Raw genomic sequence first — 27,284 nt, 5'->3', positions numbered from 1 at the left:
AGTGAGTTCATCTGATGAGCCTGGTCTGCGCAGGTGCCCAGACAGGTCAGCGCCAGACTGCAGAGCGGTCCAGCCGTCAACGACAGTGTGATCAGTGGCCTTGCAGGCAGGCTGGAAAACTACAGAGTCAGAATCATGTCTGGACATCGGCATCAGTGTTTCTTCATCAACACACTCATTTATAAACAAACCATCTCCAACTGTACGCTTGTTGGATTTTCTCAAAAGCTACCTGCTTCTTGAAAATATCTGGAGAGCAGACATTATTAGGCCAAGGGACACAAAACATTGCTGGTCCCAAGTCACTCTTTCTGCAGTTGTAAATCACTCAGCACATCTTTTGCCATCTTTTTGCTAAATGATTGAAATGGAGACACTTACGGGGGAACTGCAAATTGAAACCAAAAAAGACACCTTTTTTTTTTTTTTCCGTATGTATTGGCAAAGATTCAAAAGTTTTATAAAACCTAGGATAGGTGAGGGTTAGGGAAGTTCCCTTCATTGATTGATGGTCAAATATGAAGATATCTATGGAGGCCATGGTAATATCTGTAAAAAAAATTTTATGTACAAATCCTTGACTTGGCAAGTCTGCTTTTAGGAATTTACCCTACAGACATATTGGGGCAAGTGTACAAAAATATATGAATAAAGAATATTCACTGCAATATTGTAATATTTTAAAAAATCTTAAAATATTAATAACAAATATCCATGAATAGGCAACTGGTATATAAAGTACATCTACAGAAGGAATGTTATTGTTGTTGTTTAGTCACTGTTGTGTCTGACTCTTTTGCAACCCCATGGACTGTAGCCTGCCAAGTTTCTCTGTCCATGGGTTTTCCCAGGCAAGAATACTGGAGTGAGTTGCTGTTTCCTTCTCCAGGGGATCTTCCCAACCCAGGAATCAAAATTCCTGCATTGACAGGCGGGTTCTTTACCACTGAGCCACCAGGAAAGTACATAGAAAGAATACTGTGTAGCTACTAAAAATAATAAAGTAAATCTGTATGTGTTAAAATAAGCGTGCCAATATTTATTAAATATATAATCAGTAATCTTTCAAAAAGCATGTCATAATATTGTATACAAATATTAAAATGTGTTTTTTCAATGTGTATGAATGGAAAACTCGGGAAGGGTATATAAGAAATTGTTCATAATGTTTATCTTTAGACATAAGAGGAAAACTTTTATTTTCATCTTTTAAATCCTTCTTGTCTATTTGAAGTTTTTTAATGAGCATGTGCTGCATTTATCTTTTTTTTCTTTTTAATTCATCTATAATTGTTACAACTTTTTAAAGCAGAAGGTGACTGGAGCACCATTTATTGTTTTTACAAACTGGCTTCCGTTTTTTAGAACTAGTGATGCTGAAAATTCCTGGATCATTTGGAATTTTCATGCTTCTCTTTTCTACAGAACATGCAAATCACAAATGCCTCCCAAGGCTGAAAAAAAAAAAAGGAAAGAAACATAAACCATGTTATTCGAAAGGATCTGCTTTCCTATCATCCCTTTCTTATTATTTTCATGGAATTTCCACGTGTTGAGTGAATCTGAGTCAGTGGCAGTGGAGGTCCGGGCTGGGAGGTCTCCCTGTTCCCTTCCTCTGACTGAGACTCAGAGAAGAGGCCTCACTCGCTCCCAAAGGGCCCGCCGTGCCTCCTAGGGACCTGCACGCGCAGCCTGAGGAAAAACAGGTTCACAGCTAACTCGGTCTGATATAGCAGAGGCTGGAAGTTCACTTGGTTTCCCTTTGTGAGTCAGCATTCACCCTCCGGCGTGGCCTGGATTGACAGGATTCAGTATGGAATGTGACAGTGTGGTTCTGACACGCTGGAGAAGGTTGTGCTACGGTTTCTTCAAAAACAGCTTTGTCAGGAGAAAACATCTTTATAGTAAACTTTGCATTTCAAAAATGTTCTCCACAAACTACTATACATAAAATAGATAAACAAAGTCCTACTGTGTAGCGCAGGGAACTATATTCAATATCCTGTAATAAACCATAATGGAAAATAATGCGGAAAAGAATATATACATATATGGGTATACATAACTGAATCACACACACAAAAATGTTCTCTGGCTAACTAGTGTCTACTTTAGTGTGATAACAATCATTTTGCCATATATACAGATATTAAACCATTATGTTGTACACCTGAGACTAGTATGTTATATGTCATTTATATCTTTTTATCAGCATTGAATTTTATTCAGTGTATTTATGACCAATTCTTTTCTTTTCTTTTTTAAACTTTTTATTTTGTATTGGATTATGGCCAGTTAACAATGTTGTGATAGTTTCAGGTGGATAGCAAATGGACTTAGCTATACATATACATGTATCCATTCTCCCCCAAACTCCTCTCCCATCCTGGCTGCCACATAACATTGAGTGGAGTTCCATGTGCTATACAATAGGTCCTTATTGAGTATCCATTTTAAATATAGCAGTGTGTACATATCCACTCCAAACTCCCTAACTATCCCTTCCCCTCATCCTTCTTCCAGCAACCATAAGTTCATTCTCTAAGTCTGTGAGTCTCTGTTTTGTAAGTTCATTTGTATCATTTCTTTTTGGATTCCACATAAAAGGAAAACAGAAAATGAAACAAAAATGTCCTCTGGTTACCACTGAAAGTATTATATTTCTGAGAGGGTGGAAAAAGAATGTTGCCTTTTCAGAGGATTTAAAATAATAGTAATAAGTGGTAAGTGTTCTATAGTACTTACATAAATAAAGTTTCCCAGGCGATTTTCCAATTCAAGAGCAGGGCCATTTGGTAAAGTGAGATGGTGTCGCCAGTGATTCCCAGCCAGGAAAGGGCTTGTGTGCCTTTGGAAAAGCTCCTCTTCTGGTTCCAACAACTTTCCTATTCACTTTCCACTCTGTCGACCTCCACTCCCACCCAACTCCCACACCCCTACAGTGGAGTGAATGCTGGGGAATCAGAATTGACATGGGCTTGGGGGAGGTGAGTCCCCCATCTTGGAATTCCTTCCCCTCCATGACCCTCCAGCCTCACGTGAAAACCACTGACAGAATAACTCACTGTAGGGCTTGGTGTCCTGTCCCCCACTCTCCCCTCAACCCCTCATTCAATATCAAAGCATATTTCTTTCCCCAGACACAGAGAGTCCAGGGTACATTTCTAAGCTCACAGAGCTCTTCCTGACCCGTCTACCAACAGTAATTGAATCTTTTTCGTTCTGTTGGCCCAATAGGTGGGACGTGGATCTCAAATACCCCATCTGAAAGTCTGCTTTCTTAGACCATTTCTGTTGCCAGTCCTCAGAGGCGGGTTTCCCGGGGAGCTGACTCAGAGATGGACGTCAGCAGGTCAGCATGCAGAATGTTTATCAGTGAGTGATCTCAGATTCTCACTGAGGGTGGAGGGATAAAGCAGTTTTGAGCTTCTAAGGCACCGGTAGGGTTCTAATTCTTGAGTGATAGGTACTTGGGGGTTCATTTTATTAATAGTCTTTAAACATTCATTTTACATATGCTATTTCAAATGAATGTTATATTTTACAATTTTAAAGCTTTTTTTTTTTTGAAGTCTTAAGAGTGATGGACCACACAGCCTGATAAAATGCTCTGACACTCCAATCCCTGGCATTTCTGGAATGTTCCCCTAGGCCACCGTTTATTCTCCAGACATTTTGACATCTTTATGTATCAAACAGGAATTGTTATAACATTTACTTCGTATGTTCATGGTAAGGATTAAAGGAATTATGCCTGTGAAGTGGATTAAATAGTGTCTGTCTACAATTCACATTCACCTGGAACCTCAGCATGTTAACTTATTTGGAAATTCAGCCTTGGCCGATGTGATCAGTGACGATGAGGTCATACTAGGGTGGGGTTGGCCCTCAATCCATCTCCTCTTCCTTATAAGAGAAGGAGAGAACATACAGATATACGCACACCAGCAGGGAAGAAGGCCACACATCGGAGGCAGAAACCAGACTGAAGCAAGCACAAGCCAAGGAACGCCAAGGACTGCCAACAAGCGCCAGAAGCTCAACAGGTGAGGCAGGGTTCTCCCCTGGAGCCCTCAGAAGGAGCACGGCTCTGCCAACACCTTGATCTTGGACTTCCGACCTCCTGAACTAAAAGAGAAGACATTTCTGTGGTTTTCAGCCACCCCTTTTCTGGCCCTTTGTTCAGGTAGCCACAGGAGACCGATCCATTATATAAATGCTTAGCTGGGGACTTCCCTGTTGTTCCAGTGGTTAAGAATCTTCCTGCCAATGCAGAGGACACAAGTTCTATCCCTGGTCTGGGAGGATCTACATACCAGGGAGAACTAAGCCCATGCACCACAACTACTGAGCCAGTGCTCCACAACAAGAGAAGCCACCACAGTGAGAAGCCCACTCACATCAACTAGAGAAAGGCCCTCACTTGTTGCAACTGGAGAAAGCCCATGCACAGCAACGAAGACCAAAATAAACAAAATTGTTAAATTGCGTAGCTGGTCCTTGGCACAGAGAAACCACTCACTGAAAATTAGCCATTAGGTACATTCAAACATCTGTGCCAGTGGTTTGACTTGAAACCTTCTCCTGGGCTGCACAGGCCTGCGGGGCACTTTACGAAGCACTTACACAGTTTACTTTTGTATTACTGTTGTGCGAGCAACTCTATTATTTCTGGACTGCAAGCTCCAGGAGGTGGAAGCTAAACCTTATGCACCTTTTGTGTCTCTTATAGCACCGACCACCACGATAATAAAGATTTGAGTGCTTTCTATGGGTTAGAAGCAGTGCTAGGTGTGGGAGTCATAGAAGATTATCTGCCCTGTTGGATGTTTTTATGGTGAGTGGGTCAGACAGTGGAGTCCCCATGGGAGTCTGTGATAAATGCCCCAACAGAGACAGGTGAAGACGGGATCGAGGAGGGATCACACTCACTTTTCAGCTGAGGCTGAACTGTTACAAGGTAGAGTGGGTTTAGGGGTGAGGCTAGGGCTGGGTTTCCAGGAATCTACAAAGACCACTTTGTGATGGCTTGGCGGGCAAAGCCAAGGAGTGTGAGTTCTTGGAGACAAGGAGCAATCATGTGGCAGCCTGAATGGGAGGGAGCTTTGGGAGAGAATGGATACATGTATATGTGTGTCTGAGTCCTTCCGCTGTTCACCTGAAACCATCACAACACTGTTTGCTAATTGGCTATACTCCAATACAAAATTAAAAGTTGAAAAAAGATTAAGGAGCAATCAAAACTGTATTCATTTTCAGGTTCTTTTCCATTTAGCTTATTATAGAAATACAAATGGTCATAAGAGACTACTAAGAGCAACCATTTGCCAATAAAATGGACAACTTGGAAGAAATGGACAGATTCTTAGAAAAGCATAACCTTCCAAAACTGAACCAGGAAGAAATAGAAAATTTGAATAGACCAATTACAAGCACGGAAATAGGAACTGGAATAAAAACTCTCCCAACAAACAAAAGCCCAGGACCAGATGGTTTCACAGCTTATAACAAAATTAAGCAGAGTTCCCTGTGCAATACAGTACGTTCTTGTTGGTTATCTGTTTTATATATAGTAGTGCACACAGCTGATACTAGCACAACATTGTTAATCAACTCTACTCCAATATAAAATAAAAATTAAGGTAAATAAATAAGAGGAAGAAAAGTGTATTCTCCTTTCAATAGGCTGGTTTTTGGATAAATGACCAACTACCATTCCCTGGAGGAAGGCTTCACTGAAGTCTCAATATGACAGGGGTTGTGCTGGTGATTGGTGGCTGCTGGCTCATTGGGGGCCATTGCATCCTTTCCTGGGTCCTTGGGGTCCTCTGAAATCAGAAGGGAAGTCCTGAGCCTCTTCACACACCACAACACCGTGATGTTGAATTACAGAATCAGGAGGTAGGGGCTGAGAGCTGAGGGGGGAGTAAGTGTCCAGGAGAGCCCAACAGAAACAGGATGTGATTTGGGAGCTGTGATGGAAAAAGCAGTGAGGGGAAGAGAAAATGAGGGCAAGTGAAAGCAAAGGGGGTCATGTGGTCCATTTCTGTGAACTTTGAGAAGACTTGGGCCTTGTGTGAAAAGTTGGGTGGCTGAGCGTGAGCTGCTCCGCGCGCTGGGAGTCCTGGGAAGGTGCAGGAGGGAAAGATGGAGCCGATGGAATCAGGCAGCAGAGCTGGGAAGAGGAGGCAAGGTCCTCCAACTGGGGCTGGAAGAGAACTCCCAGCTCCTCCCATGACTCAGCACATACAAAGTGTCTCCAGGGGGCCACGAGCACCAGTCGGGTTCCATGTGAAGCCCGTGGGCAGCTCTGAGGATCAGCATCTTCCAGAAGGGGAGTGCATTTTGCAGACTGGGTTTTCCGGGGAATTCTGACTGTCTACATATAGCCTTCTTCCAACTTGATATTTGTGTAGCATAGTATCTTCTATTCTCTAAATGTTTTTTTCTTTCAAATCAACTTGATTTTGCTTTTAATTCAGTAAAACGCACCTACTTCAAAATGTGCATTTTGATGGGTTCAGACAAGTTTGTACAACCAAGTAACAACCAGTAAGTACAGTGAAGATAGAGATCGCAGTCTTCACCCCAGAAAATTCCCTTGTACTGCTTCTCACTCAATCCTTCCAGCTCCAGGCAACTGCTGATCTGCTTTCTGTCACTATAGATTAGATCTGTCTTTTCCGGAATTTTATATAAATGAAATCATACAGGACATATTCTTTGCTATGTCAGGCTGTTTTTTCTCAGCATAACGTTTCTGAGGACCATCCATGTCACTGTGTAGAGTGTGTTCTTCTGTGTGTATGATTGACTAGCATTTTATTGTGCGACCAGACTGCCGTTTGTTGATATGTTCACCTGTGGATGAAATTAGCATTGTTTGCACTTTGGGGCTGTTATGAATTAAACTTCTCTGAACACTTGTCTACACATCTTTCTGTGGACATATGTTTTCATTTCTCTTGGGTAAATATTAGGAATAGGATTTCTGGGTGGACCCTTTTAAGTGTGTCTTTAGAAGAAACTGCCAAAGTGTTTTCCGCAGTGGTTGCAGAGTTTTGTTTTTCCACCAGCAATGTATGAGTTCCATTGCTCGATGTCTTTGCCAACACTGGCTGTGGACTTGGTGTGTTTCTTTAATTTTGGACATTCTAACGTGTGTGGAGTGGTTTCTTGTGTGCTCTTCATTTTCATTTCTCTATAAATACTGACATTTAGCATCTTCTCATGCAATAATTGGCCATTCTTGTATAAAATCTCTCTTCAAATTTTTTTTATCTTTTTTTATTGAATTGTTTCTTATTATTAAGTTCTAAGAGTTCTTAAATATTTTGATACAAAGATTTTATTGTTTGTACTGTAAATACATGTATATGACTATATGACCAGCACACTGAAAAGACTATCATTTCCCCATTAAATTGCCTTTGCATCTTTTCCAAAATCAATTGTGTATGTGTGGGTCTATTTATGGATTCTACCCTGTTTCTTCCATCTGTGTGTCTTTTCACATACCAATACTACATTATCTTGATTTCTATAGCTTTAAGGTAAGTCTTGAAATTAGGTAGTACTGTCAGTTCTCTGTATCCCCCAATTTTACGAAATGCAGATTGAAAATATTCTTTAAAAAATAAATAAATGACAACTCCAGAATGCTCCAAAAAGCAAAACTTGAATTTGCTGAGCATAGGTAATTATTTACATAAGGTTTTCTTGGTGGCTCAGTTGGTAAAGAATTGGCCTGCAATGCAGGAAACTGCCTGCAATGCAGGAGACATGGATTCAATCAATGGGTGAGGAAGATCCCCTGGAGAAGGAAATGGCAACCCACTCCAGTATTCTTGCCAGGGAAACCCCATGGACAGAGGAGCCTGGCAGGCTACAATGCATGAGGTTGCAAAGAGTTGGACATGACTTAGCAACTAAACCACTACCACCACCATCAAGTAATTATTTACATAGCTTTACATCGTATTAGATATTGTAAGTAACATGCGCATGCATGCTAAGTCGCTTTAGTCATGTCCGACCCTTTGTGACCCTATGGCCTATAGCCCGCCAGGCTCCTTTGACCATGGGATTTTCCAGGCACGAATAATGAAGTGGGTTGCCATGCCCTTCTCCAGGGGATCTTCCTGACCCAGGGTTGAACTGGGCTCCTGGCTCCTGTGGCTCCCGCATTGCAGGCAGATTCTTTACTGCTGAACATAGAGATGAGTTAAGGTATATGGAAGAATGTGCATAGATTATATGCATTATATGCATATGTTATACCACTTTATAAAAGGGACTTAAGCCTTCATGGATTTTGATATCCATGTGGCATCCTGGAACCAAGGACACTGAGGGACAACTGTGTAGGTCCTCAAACTTTGCTCTTTTGTTTCCAAACTGTTTTAGCTACTTTTATAGATCTTTTGCACTTCTATATAAATTTTAGAATCAGTTTGTCAATTTATATATTTTTAAAAGCAGCTCAAATTTTTATTGAGAGTGCAATCAATTCTGTAGATGAGTTTGCAAAGAACCAATGTGAAAACAATATCTTCCAATGCAGGAACATAATATTTTGCTCAATTTAGGTCTCCTTCATTTCTCTCTGAAACATTGTGTAATTTTCATTTTTCAGGTGTTGTGCCTATTTTGTTAAGTTTATCCCTAAGTATTTCATGGTTTTTGATGCTCCTCTAAGTGGTACTAATTATACCACTAGATGCTAGTTTAATAAATACTTTAATGTGACTTTCTGCTAAAATCATCCCCCCCTTTTTTAAAGTCATTAATGAAAGCACTGGGCAAAGGTTGAATTCTCTCTGGAAGAACTTGGTAAACTACTGGAAGAAATTCATGAAAATTGTGTATAGTTTTGAAATACTGCCTAAGAAACAGCTTTTCCTAAGAACAAAGTCTCAGACAGAAGCTAGCTAATATCATGGAGGACCAGCAAGGTAATTTAGTCAACTTAGAGATCCAAATTCAGTTAGTATGACTCTGAAAAGAGGAATTCAGGGTTTTTGAACTGTGGTCCACAAACCTGGGGGAAGAGGGAAGAAAGAAGTTCTTCCTTTAAGCAACTTGGACTTCCCTGGGCAGTTTCTGTGAATCACTGTACATTCTGATTAGCAATCATGAGATGGATAGCCTCCCTCTGAATTCCCTCTCATTACCAGTTAACTCGGACCAGGTTATTGATGGAGGACAGTGTACCTCTCTGTATGGGGAAAACAGTTCTAATGACACTGGATCATTTGGAATATGAGTGCTTCCTGTGGGGCCTTTGGAACTGATACTTCCTGCCACAGTGCTATTGTTCCACAAATTGCAACTGGTTCTAATGCAAATGCTTCAATTCATCATTAAAATGAAGATGCCCCCAAGTCAATCATTACCCAACAGTTAACAGGAGAACCAATAAGTAATTTTTTGAAAGAACCATCAGAAATAGACTAAGGTAGGGTTTGGGAACTTTTGATAGGAGGGGCACTTCAGAAAGCTTCGCAGGAGGCTCAGCGGTAAAGAATCCGCTTGTCAGTGGAGGAGACATAGGAGACGTGGGTTCAATCCCTGGGTTGGGAAGATCCCCTGGAGTAGGGCATGGCAACCCACTCCAGTAGTGTTGCCTAAAAATTCCCATGGACAGAGGAGCCTGGCGGGCTGCCGTCCATGGGGTCACAGAGTCAGACACAACTGAGCAACTGAGTATGCACATGTTGCAGAAGAGGGGAAGGAGGAGAACTCTGTAGCATTCATGTGCTACGGATAAAGTTCAGAATATAGCCCAACTAGGGAAAAGAGCAAAGAAAGACCAGTTGGAGAACTGAAAGCATAATGCCTCCTCCCCACTTGTAGAGCCCAGGTAGTTGACTAACAGCCACTTCCTGTTAGCTGGACCTGTGGGGCTGGCTGTGTCTACCAGTTAAAGAAACAGAGGAATATTCATGCAGATTGTGCAAAGATTCCTCTGCACCAGCTTGTGTGCTCCCTCTGGTGAACAGCTTCTCTGTTCCTTTAGTCAGGCAAGCCAGACATGGATACTCATCCTGGACGCCCACGTCCTGGTCCTTCTCCACACCACGTCACTCTATGATTTTATTTCCTAAATGTCTCAAGAATCTCATCATGTTCATCCATTCAGGCTGCCACTACCCTGGACCAAGCTTGCAGCATCCTCTCTCCTGCTCTCTTGCAATGTCCTGTTTCTGATCTCCCCACATGTTCCAGCCTGCCTCGAGCTCATTTTCCTCACGGCAGCCAGTGTGATGCCTGGAAAATGCCAATCTGATTTCTCTCTACGCTGCTTTCAACCACTCAATGTTTTCCTTTCCTCTTGGAGTGAAGACTGAAATCTCCAACACTGCCTACAAATCCCTGTGCTGGCTCAAGCTGCCACCTTGCCAGCCTCTTGTCACTTTCTGTGTTTCAGCTGACTCATTTTTTTCCTTTAACTCATTATTTCTTTAGCTGCTCATTTTGAAATAATTTCAGACATGCAAAACATTGCAAAAATAGTGAAAAGGTTTTTCATATGTACTTCATTCAGCTTCCCTAAATGTGAACATCTTACATAACCAGAGTATAATTATCAAAACCAGGAAATTAACATTAATGTTGTTGACTGAATAAAATACACAACCTAAAAGTTGAGAATTATCTTTTATTTGGTGGACTTTTGGAGGACTTAAGTGTGGGATACAGCCTCTCAGATACTCTGAAGGTCTGCTCCAGGAGACAAGGGAGGAGTCAGGGTATATAGGAGGTTTTGTTGCAAAAACCAGGTAATTGAACATCAAAATATTACTGCTGATTAAAGAAAAACAGACATCTTAAATGAATGAAGTTAGTGCTTTTCTGTGTATGGGAAGAGACAAGAGTCTGAGGTTATCGAAATGATTCCTTTCATCTGAGTCTTAACTATCTAGGGCAATATCCTGTTTCTCTCCATCCTGAGTGCTCTCAGGGTACACCATTGAGGGAGGCTGCAGTGGCTGCTGGCTCGATGGCTGCAACATCCTTTCTTTACTGATACGGCAAGAGACATTTTTGTCCACAGCAAGCAAAACTACTAACTAATCTACAGACTTTACTTGAATTTCAACAGTAGGTTCAGGATTGCTCATTGCCTAGGGGTACCACTTCTTCTTGGTCTCCAATCTGCAGCTGTTCTTCATTCTTCCTTTGTGGTTCATGACCTTGACAATCTTGAAGAACATAGTCCAGTTATCTAGTAGCCTGAGTTTCAGTTTCGGTTTGTCTGCTTTTCTCTCATGTTTAAACCCAGGTTACACATAATTTGGCAAGAATATCACAGAAATGATGTTGTGTCCCTTCTCAGTGTATTGCATCAGGAGGTACATGATATTCATGTCTCATCATGGTGAGTCCTTGGTTAAAAAGGTGTCTGCATCATAAAGTTACTCTTTACTGGAAGGATGGGGAGAAGAGAGATTTTGAATCTATATTAGTATGAGGTTTCTCATCATAGTTATATCTGCCAGTTTTATCACCAGTTGATTCATGCATGCAGTAATTATTACTGTTGTGTTCTTCAAATAGTGATTTTCTATGTCCATTATCCTTTTTAAATTTATTAATTGGAATCCTATTGTAAAAAATAGCTTTTCTTTTCATACACTTATTAACTTGTTGATTATCACTAGCCTGGTGGATTTGTTTTATTCTATGATATAATATATTGCTGTCATTATATATTTCGTTGTTCAAATGGTCCCAGGTTTGGGACTTGACCATTTCAATGCCCTAAAAGTAGCAAGGATCCATCTGCCACCAGACCTTTGGACATGCTTCTCTCTCAGCCTGGAATAATCTTCTAAGCTCCCCTTGCCACCCCTGTTCCATCCCCAACTTCTTTGTATAGTAAATCCCTTTTAATAAAGCCTTGAGATTTCAGCTCCAATGTCCCATCTTCAGGGAAGTCTTTCTTGAGCCTCCCAAGATTAGGTAAGGCTCCTATTATAAGCTTTCACAACACTATTTACTTTTTCTTCACAACACTTAACATATTTCAAAGTCAAACCATTCCTGAGTGAACATTTCTAAGGGCAGGCACTGTATCTGTTCTAGCTTAACATATTAATAAGTATTTGGAAAATCATTCAGATTGAATTAATGAATAAGTAAACTTAATACCAGAAAATAAATGGATTGAAGTCTTGTAGAAATACCATAGTGATGATTCATTTTTACTCTTAAGAGGTTCCCCCCAGCACATCTCACAGTTCAGGTAATCTATGATGGACAGACAGATTGACACAATGGAGACTCATTTATAAAATTAACCATTGAAGTCTGACTCAGTCATTTGGATGGAATTAAAAATTATTTTCTGGATGGTCTCAATTCCATGCAGGTTGTCTTATTTTGTCCTTTGTTTTTTGCGATGGTAAACATACATTTGCACCCTTATCTCTGACATGTTATAACTCTGTAGTGTCTTATAAGGAATTACTTAAATTTTTGACACTGAATTGTTGGGAGAAATGTGTAGCTGGGAGTAAAGATTTCTGCAAAATCTATTGTTCTTTGAACCCTGGTTGTCTGTAATAAGTTTTCATGATTTGGGACATAGTAGGTAACATATAAGTCAGATGTTAAACTTATACCAAACCCTTAGAATCAATTCCACACTCTGTTCAAATCAAATTCTCACTGAGCGATTTCACTTTCAATTTGGAACTTGGAATGCCAAGGTTTTCCGATATTTGAAGACAGAAAGCAGGGGCTATAAGAGCAGACCTTCGATCAGACAGTTTGAGAATGATATTCCTGGGTAGCATTCTGGTTTATTTTCACAAACTGGTTGCTTAGATTCTCAGATGAATGTGAAGATTCTAGAGAACATTCTCGTAATAGAGAAGAGCAACTGAGCACGTCTGTAACCCACCCTGAGGGCTGTACCTGATCTCGGGATTTTTAATCATCCAAGTCTACCCTGTTTAAGAAAGGAATATAAGGGATATTACTATGAAAAAGATCAATTTCTCTGAGAGAATTCCTGAGATAAGAACGGTTTCCCTTTAACTTCTCTCCATATGCTTAATTTGGAATGTTACTTGTCCATAAACGACCACACGTGTCAGGAATTATGAAGGATCTGAGATTTACACTACTGGCAAGCTAGAAAGCTGGCCTGCCACAGTCTCATAAGTGCTGTTAGGAGACATGAGACTCCTGGGTCAGAGACAAAGACTGTCTATTACCCATAGCAATACCAGTAACTGGCATATCAGAATTTTTTGCATCGAAGTATCAATTCCCATAAATGATGATAGCTACACACACAGTGCGTTGCATTATAGGAGAGGAACCCTGTACTTAAGGAGCCCAACTCTTTTATAATGGCATTAAGCATGGCTGCTTTGCTGTGGAGGAAGACGTTGTCTTTGTTATACTGGAAAGGAAGTATAATTGCCTTTGCTTTGGAGAAAGATACTATCTCTACTTTTCAAGGGGGTAGGCAAACTTGCTCTTTGCTCTGGGGGAGGCATTATCTCTAGCCTCCAAACTGTTTGCTACACAAACATCTTTGACAAGGTATTTGGAGCAAAAAGTGCTCAGTACGTTGATCACAAGATGTGCAGAAGCACAAGAGGACCATGGAGAATTTTATTCCAGTGGCCTATTTTCCCCTTTCTCCTCTTACTGAAGTCCCAGTATTCATGGGACCTGGGTATACACCTGAGTGTTCCTGATCTCTTTCTGAAGACTCCTATTCACAGGCATTGGTACTCACTCATTCTCTACTCCACAATCCTTAGGACATTTATCTGTTGGGTAGACAGGCAACCGATACATAGATACATCCTTAGACAAGTGCCAGTTGGTACAAACACCTAGGAGTAAAGACATCTTGGGGGCTTGGGTAGATGGACAGAGACCCCACCACCCCTGATTCTTCCTATCCATTGAAGTTAGCGACACTGTGTTATCACATGCCTGGAAGGCAGAAAACACTCAGTAAATGTAAGCTATTATGTAATTAATAGTAGAAATACAAGAGGTTTTGGCTTGACTAACAAATTCTCTCCAAGTATTGAACTGTGGTTTTTTTCCCTTTATCTTACCACTCACCCTTTGCAGGGGCCTGAAGGCTCTGCTCCTCTGCACTGTCCTCACTCCAGGACAAGGTTGATGGGGCAGCCATTGTCTGGACTATTCCTGGTTCCGGGGGGCAGCAGAAAAGAACTGCCTGGAGAAACTAGAGCAGGCAGTAACACGCTCTGGCCCAGAAGACACACACACTCACTTCAGTTCACAGCTCACTGGCCAGATCTGGTGTCACTGGGGGTCAAGAAGGTCAACGCTGTTGTGTGCTAGAAGGCAGAGAGACAGAATACTGAGAGAAAGCATAACAATTACCATAGCTTTATTATTTAAAATTATAATAAATACATACCCTATGGCAGAGGACACCATAACCATCTGCTCAGCAGCCTTCCCATCCCTTTTTTTGGTAACAGAAACCCGGTTTTGTTCAGGTCTCTCCCCTCCCCCCATAGTCATGGGGCCTAAAGGGGAACGTGACTGATGCCCTCCACACCAGGGTGGCCTGATTGGTCAAGGGGGGCTCTGCCTCTCTTGCTGGTGACTGATTTAGGAAAGAGCACATGTAATTGGGGCCAATGGCATACAAACAAAGGCTTCAACTATCTGGGGGCTCAGGGGAAATTCATTTCTCCGTCTTCTTCAAGAGCTTCCAGGAGTGACTTTTGCTTTCTCCTCGTGGATACTGTCAAGCACAGACGTGAGGTCTGCAAACAGCTGCAGCATCTTGTTGCCGCCAGTCTGAGGATGAAGCACGCAAAAAGAGCCCACAGGGAAACAGATTTAAAGCCCCCAAACTGAGCAAATCCTAAAACCCTCTGCATGTCCTGTAATGGAGTGTCGCTCTTTAAGCTAACAGGTAATAGAGGACTGTCTATTACCTGTTAGCTGAAAGCAGCCTAACCAATACTATCTGACTATTAACTAGAGAAATGAAGGGTGGTGGTGGGTGGGGCAGAGGCAGAGTTGGGATAACTGGCACCATGGTGTGGGGGGAGCAAGAACCCAGTAGCAGCAGCAATCAGAAGGTGAGCATGATGCCTAAGGTCCACCACACATCCTGGCCATGACCCCCCAAAACCCAGGGCCCTGGCAAAACAGGCAGGTCCCTGGCCAGCTCTGCAGCTGTCGCCTTAATCTCTTAGGAAGATCTATTACACTCTCTGGAAGAAAGCACTATTCTTAAGACCCGTGATTAACCCCAGATTTTGATCTTTGGCACAGATTTCCTGCTGGTTCTCTTTGAGCCCCCTTGAGGGATGTGCCTCTGGGATTTAACCGCAATTTCCAGGACCGGGTCATAAGACAGTTGTGTCGCTTGACTGTGAGCCCTCTGGTTGTGCCCGCCGAGCACAACAGACTGTGTCCAAGCCTGGTAGGCCAGGCCCTATGATCTCCATCAGGTCGGGTGACCCCGTAGCACGGATCCGTTGCACTTTCTGTCCCGGCTGAGCAAGTCTCTTGGCTTGCATCTTCTGGAGTTGGGTTTCTTTAAGCCTTTTCTTACATCATCTTCTCCAAAGCAGATCAGGTTAGAGTCGGGGACACATCTCAGATTTACATGCTCGCCAGGAAAGGGCTCTGCAGGCCTCTGACTGCATGGCTAGTCTTTTATTTCCTGTGTTGTTCTAGTTCAAGGCAAAGGGGAGGATTACTTATTTTTCATCCTGTCATATGAAATAAAGCCCTGGTTTAGAGTTCGGCAAGATTTGATAAGGAGCATCAAAGGCCTGTTTTTAATAAACCGGGGGGAGGGGTGATTTTAAAAAAAATGTCTGCTCTCTGCAGTGGCTCTGTGATACAACAAAGGCATGAAGATCCCAACTCCCGGAAGGAAGGAGTCTTATCTCCACCACCATCAACATGAGGCTGTTTCCTGTCTCACCAGGAATATAACTGGAGGGAAAGGGCTTAAATTAAGGCATATGGGCCTGGGGTGAGATTTAATTTATAAGGAGTTCAGGAAACTTTCAAAGCAGCACAGATGGGTGTTAGGTAGTGGTAGGTCCATTGCTATTGGACAAGCACCGGTGTGGGGAGTGAACGAGCCTAGGGTTCGTTGTGGAGCAATCAGCTCTCATCGACCCAGTGGAAGCAGGACCCATTGCTAGACCCATGATATGGGAGGTGGGATGGTATTTTCAAGGCCACCTAGGTGGTTTTGTGCTGGTAGAAGAATGAAGCTAATAATTCATGTGTGATACTCTTGAAATGCTAATAGAATGTCTCCCTGGGGTATTCTTTCTTTCTTTCTTCACTGGGTAATTTCTATGCATCTGTCATGACTTAACCCCTTGTGGGTCCCCCCTCCGGCAGCTCTGTCTTCATGTCTTGTGTCTCTGCTTGGATCCAAGCACCAAGGTACCATTCCTGAGCTTAGCCCCTCATGTGTCTAGAAGTCAGAGGTTGTAGAGATCAGCTTTGAGAGGCACACTGAGGGTCTCAGCAGATGACAGGGGACAGACTATCATCTGAACAACCCTAGGGATCTTGGGTGTTACTCCAGAAAGGAAAACCAGGGCAAAGTAAGTTTCCTTCCAGTCAGGGCAGTAGAGTCAGCCCTCAAGGTGGTTAACATCTATTGGGAAAGGCAATATATAAATATAGTTCGAGGGACTTTCCTGGTGGTCCAGTGGTTAATAATCCACCTGCCAATGCAGGGGACACGGGTTTGAACCCTGGTCTGGGAAGATTCCACATGCCATGGGGGAACTAAGCCCATGCATCGCACCTACTGAGCCCGTGCTCTACAACAAGAGAAGCCACCGAAATGAGAAGCCCACACACTGCAATTAGAGAGTAGCCCCGGCTTGCCACAACTAGAGAAAACCCTCGCGCAGCAATGAAGACTCAGTGTTTTTAAATAAAAAAAAAATAACTCAAGCATCTTCAGACTTTACCTGTTGGTGATGACAAACAGTAACTGTTTCTTTTGTTACTGCAAGTACAAAGAGGCTGGCCTATTGATTTCTCCTGAGGGTCCAGCCCAGGGCCTGAGGAGCTGAAAAATTTGTTGCAACAAACAAGTGAAATGCTTGAGATGATGCCTGGATGGGGCCATCCTAGCATCCGGACTACTGACAACATTGACAAGGTCCAAAGTGGTTCTCGAGCAAAGAAGTCGTGAAATAAGAGAATGATGGGTGAAGTTTTCATGTATAATAACTAAGAACAATAGTCACTGTTTATTAACAACTTACCATGTTGGAGGGATTATCTTAAATTTTATTTTTCTCATTTAAATTTCTGGGTCACATAATACATGCATTTTAAAAAAAACCAAGGTATAGTTCATTTACAATAGTACATTACTTTCAGGTGTGCAGCAAAGTGATTCAGTTATATATTTTTTTCAGATTGTTTTCCATTATAGGTTATTTGAAGTTGTTGAATATAGTTTCCTATTGCTTATCTACTTTATGTACAGCAGTTTGTATATATTAATCCCATACTCCTAATTTATCCCCTCTCCTTCCCATTTGATAACCATATGGTTGTTTTCTATGTCTGTGAGTCTGTTTCTGTTTTGTATATAGATTCATTTGATTGTTTTTTTAGATGCTACATATAAATGACTTTTTTTTTTTTTAATGATTTCATATAGTATTTGTCTTTGTCTGACTTACTTCATTCAGTATGATAATCTCTTGGTCCATCCATGTTGCTGCCCATGGCATCATTTCATTCTTTTATGGGCTTCCCAGGTGGTACAGTGGTAAAGAATCTGCCTGCCAACGCAGGAGACACAACAGACATGGGTTCAATCCCTGGGTCAGGAAGATCCTCTGGAGTAGGAAATGGCAACCTACTCCAGTATTCTTGCTGGAAAACTCCACGAACAGTGGAGCCTAGCAAGCTATAATCCGTGGGGTCGCAAAGAGCTGGACATGATTGAGGGCTGAGAACACATATATACAACATCTTCTTTATCCATTTATCTGTTGATGGACTCTTATGTTGCTTCCATATCTTGACAATTGTCAATAGTGCTACTATGAACATTGGGTATAAGTATCTTTTCAAATTAGAGATTTTGTCTTTTCTGAATTATACCCAGGAGTGGGATTGCAGGATCATATGGTAGCTTTGTGTTTAGTTTTCTAAGGAACCTCCATACTGTTCACCATAGTGGCTGCACCAATTCACATTCCCACCAACAGTGTAGGAGGGTTCTCTTTTCTCCATACCCTCTCCAGCATTTGTTGTTTTTAGACATTTTGATGATAGCCATTCTGACCAGTGTGAGGTGATAACGTATTGTGGTTTTGATTTGCTTTTTTTTCTGATAACTAGTGATGCTGAGCATCTTTTGTGTGCCTGTTGGCTCTCTGTACATCGTCTTTGGAGAGATGTCTATTTAGGTCTTCTGCCTATGTTTTTATTGGGTTATTTGGGTTTTGTTTTTTTTTATATTGAGTTGTGTAAGCTGTTTATGTATTTTGGATATTAACCCCTTGTCAATCACACTGTCTAAATTCTTTATAAAAGTCTTCAGAAGGGAGTACTCTTGTTACTCACAACTTATAGCTAAGGAAACTGAGGAACAGAGAGGTTAAAAGTAATTCAAAGGTAACACAGCTTTGAATCCAAGCAAGTTGGCTCTGCAACTCTCAGAGGATGGAGAAGCAAGTAAATACAGTGATGAACTAGAAAATGGACTATTTTGAAGGAAATTAGCAACTTCTGTTAAACTAGTTCTACCCCATCTATATTTTCAGTTTTTATTAGTAATTTTAGTTAAATACTCCTATTGGCACCTAAACCACCACTAATTTTCAAGAAATTAAAGGGTTTATTACTTATAAAATTACACAGAATAAGGAGTGGAGGGTGAAATATGGACAAAGAATCTTCTCTGTATTTAGGGGAAAAGTTCAACTAACACCCATCTAGTTAGTTTAGATGGTTGAGACTTGGTCAGTGTTATAAATAATATCAAAGAATATTTCAGTCCCCAGGAATTTTTTGAAACCACATTTTTTTCCAACCCATCCTGGTGTGTTTTAAAAAGCTGAAAGAAGAATCTGGAACCCATTTTAAAGTTTTGTTAAAACTCATGCTTGCTACAGTCTGATTTCTTTCCGATTTTGTCCATCTTTCAAATCTAAAATATAATTCTATAATATTTGTGGCCAACTGTATTTCTATTGAGAAGCAAGAGAATAGAGATTGTCCTCTAGAATTTCTTTTTCATTACAATTTTGGCTATCTTTGGTCCAGTCTATTTGTTTCTCTTTTTAAAAATCTTATCTCACTACCATATGATTTCACTCATATATGGAATATAAAAAACAAAACAAAATAAGTGGACAAATCAAACAAAAACAAACATGTAGATACAGACAAAAGAGAGGAAGGGGTAAGAGGATCAGCTATATGATGATTGGTGGAAACTAAATTTTTGGTGGTAAGCATGCAGTAGGGCAGATCAAAACAGAAACAGAATGTTGTGCACATAAAACATATAATGTTATAAACTAAGGTTACCTCAATCAGAAATCTAAAAAAATTGTTAAGGTTAACAACCTTCCCCAAATCTTGTCTACATCCTGCTGGCCCAAGTATTTATTCTTTTCATCTGTTGAGATCAAAATGACTTAAGCAATGAAAAAACATAGTAGCAATAATGTGTATTCTTTATTTACACAGCAACCTTCTTTTACAGATTCTAAACTTTAGGGAGTGAGAACATTGTCTTCTAAATGTTTGTGGGCTGGATCTAGGTTCCTCAGTAAAAGGCATTTAATATGGATGGAAATACTTGGCGGAACTCTCAAGGTTATAGCTTTATCAGGGCCACTTGTTACTTCTCCCTGTTACATAATCCTATCGCATTTTGGCCCTTCTCTCCATGGACTTTCCAGACGAGTCAGCTACCAGAGATGAGAAAAATTCGACTTTTCATCTGAATTCATTGCTTTGAGCACTTACGTCTCTCACTCTAACCCAGGGAAAGTGGTATTTTGATTTCAGCAAAGGTTAACTTCATAACATTTGATCTTGGAACATTCGTGATGAAAACCAGGTTAAGAAATCCCATGTCACAGCACCTCCTGCTCATGTCTGGAAACCTCGGAGCCAGGTCTGGCCACAACCCAGGCCTCTCTCCTCTGCACCGAGTCACTGATCTCATTTCTCATGACTCCTTGACAGGCTCCAGCCAAGAGAACTTCCCACACACATCTTCACACACAGACCAGTCAATCAAAGCACTAATGTGGCACCTACTGCGTGCAGAGAGAGCCCTATGTTTTACTCTCCACTGGCCAATTGCTGGCTTTAAAGCCTGGCTCAGAATTTCGTTCCAGAAAATGTCCTTTGCTTAATGACTCCCCTTTCTTCCCATTGTCTCTATAAATATGTGTCCTCCAGTGAGCCCAACTCCAGCCCTGCTAAGATAATTAGAATTTAACTAGGACCTACAGGAAGGGATAAATTGGATGACACAAAAACTCTGCACACACACACAGATACACACACACACACACAACTCACAATTATAGTTAACAAAAATTTCATGAAAACAATGCTAACTCTTACTAGACAGGATACACTCAAGTATTTTTAAATTGTTTCATTTTTTAAAAATTCTCATCTTTATGCACAAAATTGATTTCGAGACCAGCAGCTTGAAAATCCCTGAGGTACCCTGGGTATTTAGCATAGAAGTTAATTAGAGATTCTAGAGAATGAACCTATAATTCAAGCACGAAGTTCACAAATATTGTTGGAGAAGTGAAGCTTGCTCCAAATAAAATACTTCCTAACAGATGCCAAGTTTGACTAAATCCTCTGAATTTCTAAGAATTAATTCATTCCTGCAGGCAAACTTTTTTTTTTTGAGCATCCAGTCCAGTCTAGACTTGCTGCTAAGTCGCTTCAGTCGTATCCGACTCTGTGCAGCCCCATAGACGGCAGCCCACCAGGCTCCGCCGTCCCTGGGATTCTCCAGGCAAGAACACTGGAGTGGGTTGCCATTTCCTTCTCCAGTGCATGAAAGGGAAAAGTGAAAGTGAAGTTGCTCAGTCGTGTCCGACTCTTAGCGACCCCATGGACTGCAGCCTACCAGGCTCCTCCGTCCATGGGATTTTCCAGGCAAGAGTACTGGAGTGGGGTGCCACTGCCTTCTCCAGTCTAGACTTGAGCATACAAAAAAATGGATAGGGTTCTTGTCGTCCAGAACCTCATGGTTTAACAGAGGATGCAGAAGACCCAGGACTCTTGGTCAGTGTCCTAAGTTCTATGATGCGCCCTGGCGTGCTCCCTAATTCAGGAAGGGGTGGGTGCACTTCCTAGACCTGGCGACTCTCTAGGGAAGGCTAAAAGAGGAGTGACACTGTCTCCATAGACTGAAAGAGTCATAGGTTCTTGTGTTTCTAGAGTAGGGGCCCTCTTGAGTCTGCAGGCATTGGGAGCGAGTGGTCCCTATGACTCCAATGAAGGTCACTGATAGGGAGATGGTCAGAGATGAGCCTTCAGAAGGAAGTGAACAAAGATGCTTGAATTTTCTCCTGAAACCTAAAGGTAACCCACTGACAGGATAAAGAGGTTTCTGGTTTTGAAAGATCCCTAAAGGAGCAGTGTGGATGATGCTGGCCAAGAAGCAGGCTGTGGCAGCAGGTCTAGTTAGGGCGTGAGTGCAGAAACCCAGAGGAGAGAGCATAAAAAGGACCTTACTGGGGTGATAGTGGTGGGAATGGAAAAGCAGGGAGCCCTCTGTGAGGCATCAAGGACACAGCGGCCAGTGGCTTAAAGCAGGTCCCATCTCAGATGGGCATCTGTGCTAACCACTTGGCAGGAGGATTTAGATGGGGAGACAAAGTTTGGGGAAAGGAGTTCAGTGCTGGATATGCCAAGTCTAGAGTGCCCAGACTGATTTTAATAGCCACTTGCATATGGAGATTAGGGAGCAGTCTAGCCTAGTGTTAGATGAAGCACAGGCAAAGATCAAACCAGCAGAAAATTGGAAATAAGGCTCAGAGAAGGCCTCAGATTCAGGGTTATTACTGATTTGCTAGAGATCAGCTGGGTCTGGTGAGCCTGGGATCTGCACCAGCTGCCTTGTAATTGCTCCTCCAGCCTTTCCTAGCTTAAATGCCGCCAGAGCTCTCCCAGAGAGCTGGAGAAGTGGAGAGTCTTTATTGTATTTATCCAACACAGTCCCTCCTTCAGGAGCCTTCTGGAGATGGCACAGGTGCCAGGCAGAGGGCATAGCTCCAATAAAGGCAGAATGAAGAAGGTAAGGGTGATTCTCTACTCAGTCATTAACAAACTGTAAAGGGCTGGTTCTGAAATGTCTGGTGGGCAGGGGGTTCCAAGTTGCTCATAGACTCTGCTATATCCCTTTGACACACTGGAGTGTTGTACTGATTGTATTTCTGAGGACCCTGAGCTAAGAAGGCTATTTCATTATTGGTCCTTAAGTCCTTCCAGCTTTGAATTACAGCACTTGAGTCCACATACAGACCAGCTCCAGGGGAGGGCAGAGGGATGAGGAGGGAGGAAGGGAAGCTGAAACTCAAGCTCTGTTCTCGGGTGTTAGGGGCAGTGAAGCTCGCTGTTGTTATGGACTGAGTTGTGGTCCCCTGCCCCTTGCCAAATCCCTCTGCTGAAGTGCTAACTCCCAGCATTTCAGCTTGTGACTGTGTTTGGAGGCAGTGTCTATAAAGAGGTAACTTACTTAAAATGAGGCCTCATGGGTGAGCTGTCATCTACTATGACTGCTGTCTTTAAAAGAGGAGATTAGGACACAGACAGACGCAGATAGAAGAAAGACCATGCCAAGCACAGAGAAGACCACTACCCTCAAGGCGAGTAGAGAGCCCTCAGGAGAAACCAATCTTCCTGACACCTGATCCTGGACTTCCAGCCTCCAGATCTGTGAAAAGATTAGTTTCTGTGGTCCAGGCCACGTGGCCTGTGGTAGTTACTAGGCAGCCCTAGAAAACTATCAATAACACACTCACCTTTCATTCTTCTGATGGGAGCTGCTGTGCATAACTTGGTGTTATGGTGTTCCTCCTACTCAAGAGGAAAAGAGTCTAAACCTCAGAGGAAAAGCAGCAGGGGATGGATGGAAATCACATGCTAACGCAAGCTAGTGAAACAGACGAGTAGCAAGTGTGGATTTCACAAATCTAAATTTACCTACTCCTTTGCAGATTACCGAGTACTCCACGAACCTTATTAACTCGTTTAATCTTCGCAACTGCTTCAGCATCACCTGGGAACTTGTTAGAAACGCCAAGTTCGCCGCCCTGGCAGATGTAAAGCATCGGAAAGTGGGGCGGGGCTTCGTGACAAGTGTTTCAACAAATCTCAGGTGGAGGTGGGCGGGGGATTCTGATCAGCGAAAGTTAACTATGAGAACCACTGGCGGGGAGAAAGGAAAGGTTTTCCGTCCAGACCCGCAGGTCGGAGGGTGACGTGACTTTCACAGTTGTGACTGGAGGGGCCAGGACGGTCTCCTTGACAACGGGCCCGGAGCGCCTGTGACTACAAAGTTCGCACACCTTGCTGGGGTTTATCCCTGGATCGGCTGGACACTCGGAGCTCCAGTTTCGGGTCTCTAAGGTCAGTGGCGCCCCTCCGGCTTCAGAGCGGCCGCAGGTCTGGAGCCCCGGGAGCGCGGCGAGCCCTGGGGCCCAGAGCCGCCAGACGCGTGCGCGCGCGCGCGTTCCCCGGCAGGCGCGGGTGCGCGCCGAGGGGGTGGGTCGCCCGGGCCCCGCTGGCCTGGCGCGCGGTCCTAGCCACTCAGAGCGCCCGGCGGCCGACACCCGGGGGCCCTACAATTAATACCCGGCGCCCGCCCGCAGCTCCGGGACTCGCGCGCCCGCTCTCGGGGAAGGAGGCGCTCGCTGGGCCCTGACCCGCCTCGCAACTCGTCTGCTCTGGCAGCTGCGGCAACGGAGCGCCGGACAGACCCTCCCGAGCCCCTCGCCGAGAGCCAGCTCGCGCAAGGACCAGTGTGCCACCCCCCCGTCACCCTCGTCGCCGCGGGGAACTCGGTGCCGGCGGCCGGCAGGCAGGTGGGCGAGCGCGCCGGCTAGGTGAGTGCGGGAAGTCGGGGCTCGCGGGTGAACCCCCTGGGCTGGGGACGCGAACCCTCGCGCGTGGGTGTTCTCTCGGCTCCTCCTGGCTCCTCTCCAAAGTTGTACCCGGGATCTGGGGCAGGGCGGAGGCGGGGGTAGGGGGGAGACTCACCTGCTGGAAGTGTGTTTACTCGGGCGAAAGAGCGAGTCATTGGCCAGCCACTCCCCCCTGGTTGGGGAGCGACACGCCGGCCGACCTTGGGCTCCGCCGGGACTGCGACTGTCCCTGAAGCTGCCCCAAGCGTCTCCCGAGTCCTAGGACTCGGGGGTGTGATAAGGCCACTACCCTCTCCTCCGGCCCTTTAATTCGGGCAGAAGAGGGCTACTGAGAATCAGGACCCAAACTTTGTTTGACACAGTGAAACTGACTTTCCAGGGCTTTTTTTAACTGGTCTTGCGCACGCGGTTAATGGTGGGTTCCTGAGAACGCCTCCGGGGAGCAGGGCTGGACCGGCCGGCCCGCCCGCGAGTGGGGCGCGCAGTGGCCCCGGGGCACAGGGACAGCCCTGGTCCTCTTGGGCCGGGGTCGGGCCCAGCTTGCGTATAACGGCCCAGGACAGTCCCGGCGCGCTGGCCCCTACTCTCGTGGGTGGCCGCGGTGGGAGGCGCGGGAGTCCCTGCGCGCGGCCCGGCCCCATGTTCCCGATCCGCTCCGGCCCAGGGAAGCTCCGGCCGGTGGCCCGGCAGAGGGCGCCCGCTCCCGATCGCCGCTCCGGCCGGAGGAGGGAGGGCACTCGAGTGAGGCTCCAGGTGAGGAGCTGTGAATCATCCCGGGAGGGGGACCCGGTCCTTGTTCTGGGAAAGCAGGCAGGGAGTGGCCGCGGCGCTGTCGAGAGTCCGGGCTGCCCAGCGGCTGTCGGGCGGGGAGCGGCAGCTGTGCCCCGGGAGGTCTGGGGGAAGCTCGGAAAGAAGGTGAGGAGCGTCCCTCCGCGCGGTGGCCGAGGGCAGGGATCGGCCGCGCAGAGCTCCGGCGGGCAGACACTAGGACGCGCCGCGGCGCGCCCTCCCCCGGGGGCCGGAGGTGAGGTTAGTTAGACTTGGGCTTGGGGCGGTCCTGCCGGGTGCGCCCGGGGGCGACCGATCATCCGGCCGCCGTGATGGGGCGCTCCCGGGGGCGGGGGCCCGCGGAGTCCCGGAGCAACAACAAAGGCGCGGCGCGGCCGCCGCTCCCACCCACTTCCGTCCCCGGCGCGCGCGCCGCGCCGCCCCGCGGCACCGGCCGGCTCAGGCTTCCCCTCCGCGGAGTTTCGGGAAGTTAGCGGGGCGGCCCGTTAGGCGGGGAGGAGGAGCGGGAAAGGGGCGGCCCGGGGAGGGACACGCGTGTGCCCAGAACTGCGACACTACCGGCCTTCCCGTCTCACCGCCTGGGGGGAGGGCGAGGGCAGCAGCGGCCCCCGGGCCCCTTCCTCGGGGTCCCTGGGTCGCGCCCCAGCGGTGGGAAGTGCCAGCGCCGCGCGCCTTGCCAGCCCGCCGGGCCACGCCCCTCCGCGCGGGCTCCCGGAAGGGAGGGGCTTAGTCCCGGGGTGACAGCGGCCGCCCCCCGGTATCCCGAGGGGAGCTCCAGAAGGCGGTAATTGCATTACTGTGAGGGAGCGGCCCGGCGGCTCCAGTTCAGGCCGCAGTCTGGGTCAGGTGCGGGGTTAAGCGCTTCTGGCGTCGGCATTACAGCTCCGGTACAATCCTGACGGTTTGTTGTAATTGGAAGTTCCGCTGAGGGGAGAGGACGGCGGGGAGAAAGAGGAGAGCTCCTGTCCTCCCTCGAGGTTGTGGTCACTGCGTGCAAACCCCAGACTTAGGCACAAGCCTGTCCTTGGGATGGCAGGGGCAGCATCTCCCTTGTGCGACAGACGCTTCCCGGGAGCAGGACGCCAGAGGAGGTGCTGCCCAGGAGAAACCTGGGGCGCTCCGCTCTGGTGTGAAACCGTATCCCTCCGTAATCGATGGATAGATTTCACGTTTTCTTATCTGCCGCCACTCCCTTCTGAAGTAGACTTTTATATCCACTAAGGAGGATCGTCACCATTCACTTTTAAGCCTCCCAGCCTCCCACGGAAAGATGCCTTCTATCATAAAGATGGGGAAACGGGCTCAAAGAGGTGTCCAGCACCGAGAGTCTGTCCCGCTCCAAAGGGTACCGTTCGTTTGCGAGAGGCGTTGTAGACGGGTGATTGCAGAGTTAGTGGTACAAGCTCTAACCCTGGGTTCAGTTTGATGGCGTTAGGATTAGATTGACTTCACCTGTGACTGACTTTTATGTGGCTCAGGGCCTCAGCTAAACCAAGTTTATTTATTTAGGCCACCGCGAGCAACTTGCAGGATCTCAGTTCCCCAACCAGGGATTGAACCCAAGCCCATGGGTTCTGGCAGTGAAAGCCAGAACCCTAACCATTAGGCTACCACGGAACTCCCCCAACTCTTAGTTTAAAGCTTAAGGTATATGAAGACAACTAAACTGCTTAGAGTCATCTGACAGCACCAAAGAGAGGCAGAAACAGCTGCGGTTTGCCTCGGCAGGCATCTCATTAGGCAGATGGGCCTGGGCTCAGGAGTTCTATCTAGGTAGCTCGCAGCTCCGTTGGCCTTCCTGCAGGAAGAGGGCTGCATTTCCTACCCCATCTAAGCTCTGACATTGCTGCCACGTGTGTTTAAAATGAAGTCTGCCTTGGAAATGCATCAACCTTCATTAATTAAAGTCATAACTAGTAGGTTATGACTTTAAAATTCCTGTTAGGCATCTGAGATCATCACATCTTTAAGCCTTATTGAACTCCAGTTTATGATATGGGAAGGTGGTGTTGTCTTAAGCGTACTGAAAGTGTGTTGTCTCAGAGAAAAATGTTTGAAACCCTGGAATGACAGTCCTGACTCAGAATGTCCTAGGGCACTGCCAGTTGTGCAGACAGCGAAGCGTGATGATTAAGGGCCGGCTTCCTCTGCTGCCTCCACCGTCTATAGGTGTGTAACGCTGGGGCTTCCCAGGTGGCACAAGGGTAAAGAATCTACCTGCCAAGCAGGAGACATGGGTTTGATCCCTGGGTTTGGAAGATCTCCTGAAGAAAGAAATAGCAACCCACTCCAGTATTCTTGGCTGGGAAATCCCATGAGCAGAGGAGCCTTGAGGGCCAC

At 45.2% G+C, this 27,284-nt stretch overlaps 1 protein-coding gene and 1 long non-coding RNA gene across 36 annotated transcripts in view; one reads left to right on the top strand and one right to left on the bottom strand.

The window, feature by feature from the left end:
- Positions 1-10,646: 10,646 nt before the first annotated feature.
- On the bottom strand, positions 10,647-25,268 carry LOC145531437 (uncharacterized). Its single transcript, XR_014072444.1, has 3 exons — positions 24,271-25,268; positions 14,095-14,336; positions 10,647-11,427 (listed from the first exon to the last, which is right to left on the bottom strand). It is a non-coding gene; the product is annotated as an uncharacterized LOC145531437 (long non-coding RNA).
- The window catches only part of SVIL (supervillin), a 259,115-nt gene continuing 255,608 nt past the window's right edge, over positions 23,778-27,284 (top strand). For 32 of the 35 annotated variants that reach the window (XM_081553952.1, XM_081553929.1, XM_081553966.1 and 29 more), the window contains exon 1: positions 23,778-24,116. The gene's annotated coding sequence lies outside the window, so the exon portion shown is untranslated. The remainder of the gene's footprint in view (positions 24,117-27,284) is intronic. The other 3 variants (XM_081553941.1, XM_081553947.1, XM_081553962.1) reach the window with 2 other exon arrangements.

The sequence above is a fragment of the Giraffa tippelskirchi genome, chromosome 13 (assembly GCF_054371585.1).
Source record: "Giraffa tippelskirchi isolate mGirTip1 chromosome 13, T2T-mGirTip1v1.2.pri, whole genome shotgun sequence".
In the NCBI taxonomy this organism is placed as follows: Eukaryota; Metazoa; Chordata; class Mammalia; order Artiodactyla; family Giraffidae; genus Giraffa; species Giraffa tippelskirchi.
The sequence above is the reverse complement of the archived record's forward strand: the minus strand, read 5'-3'. Positions and strand labels throughout refer to the sequence as shown.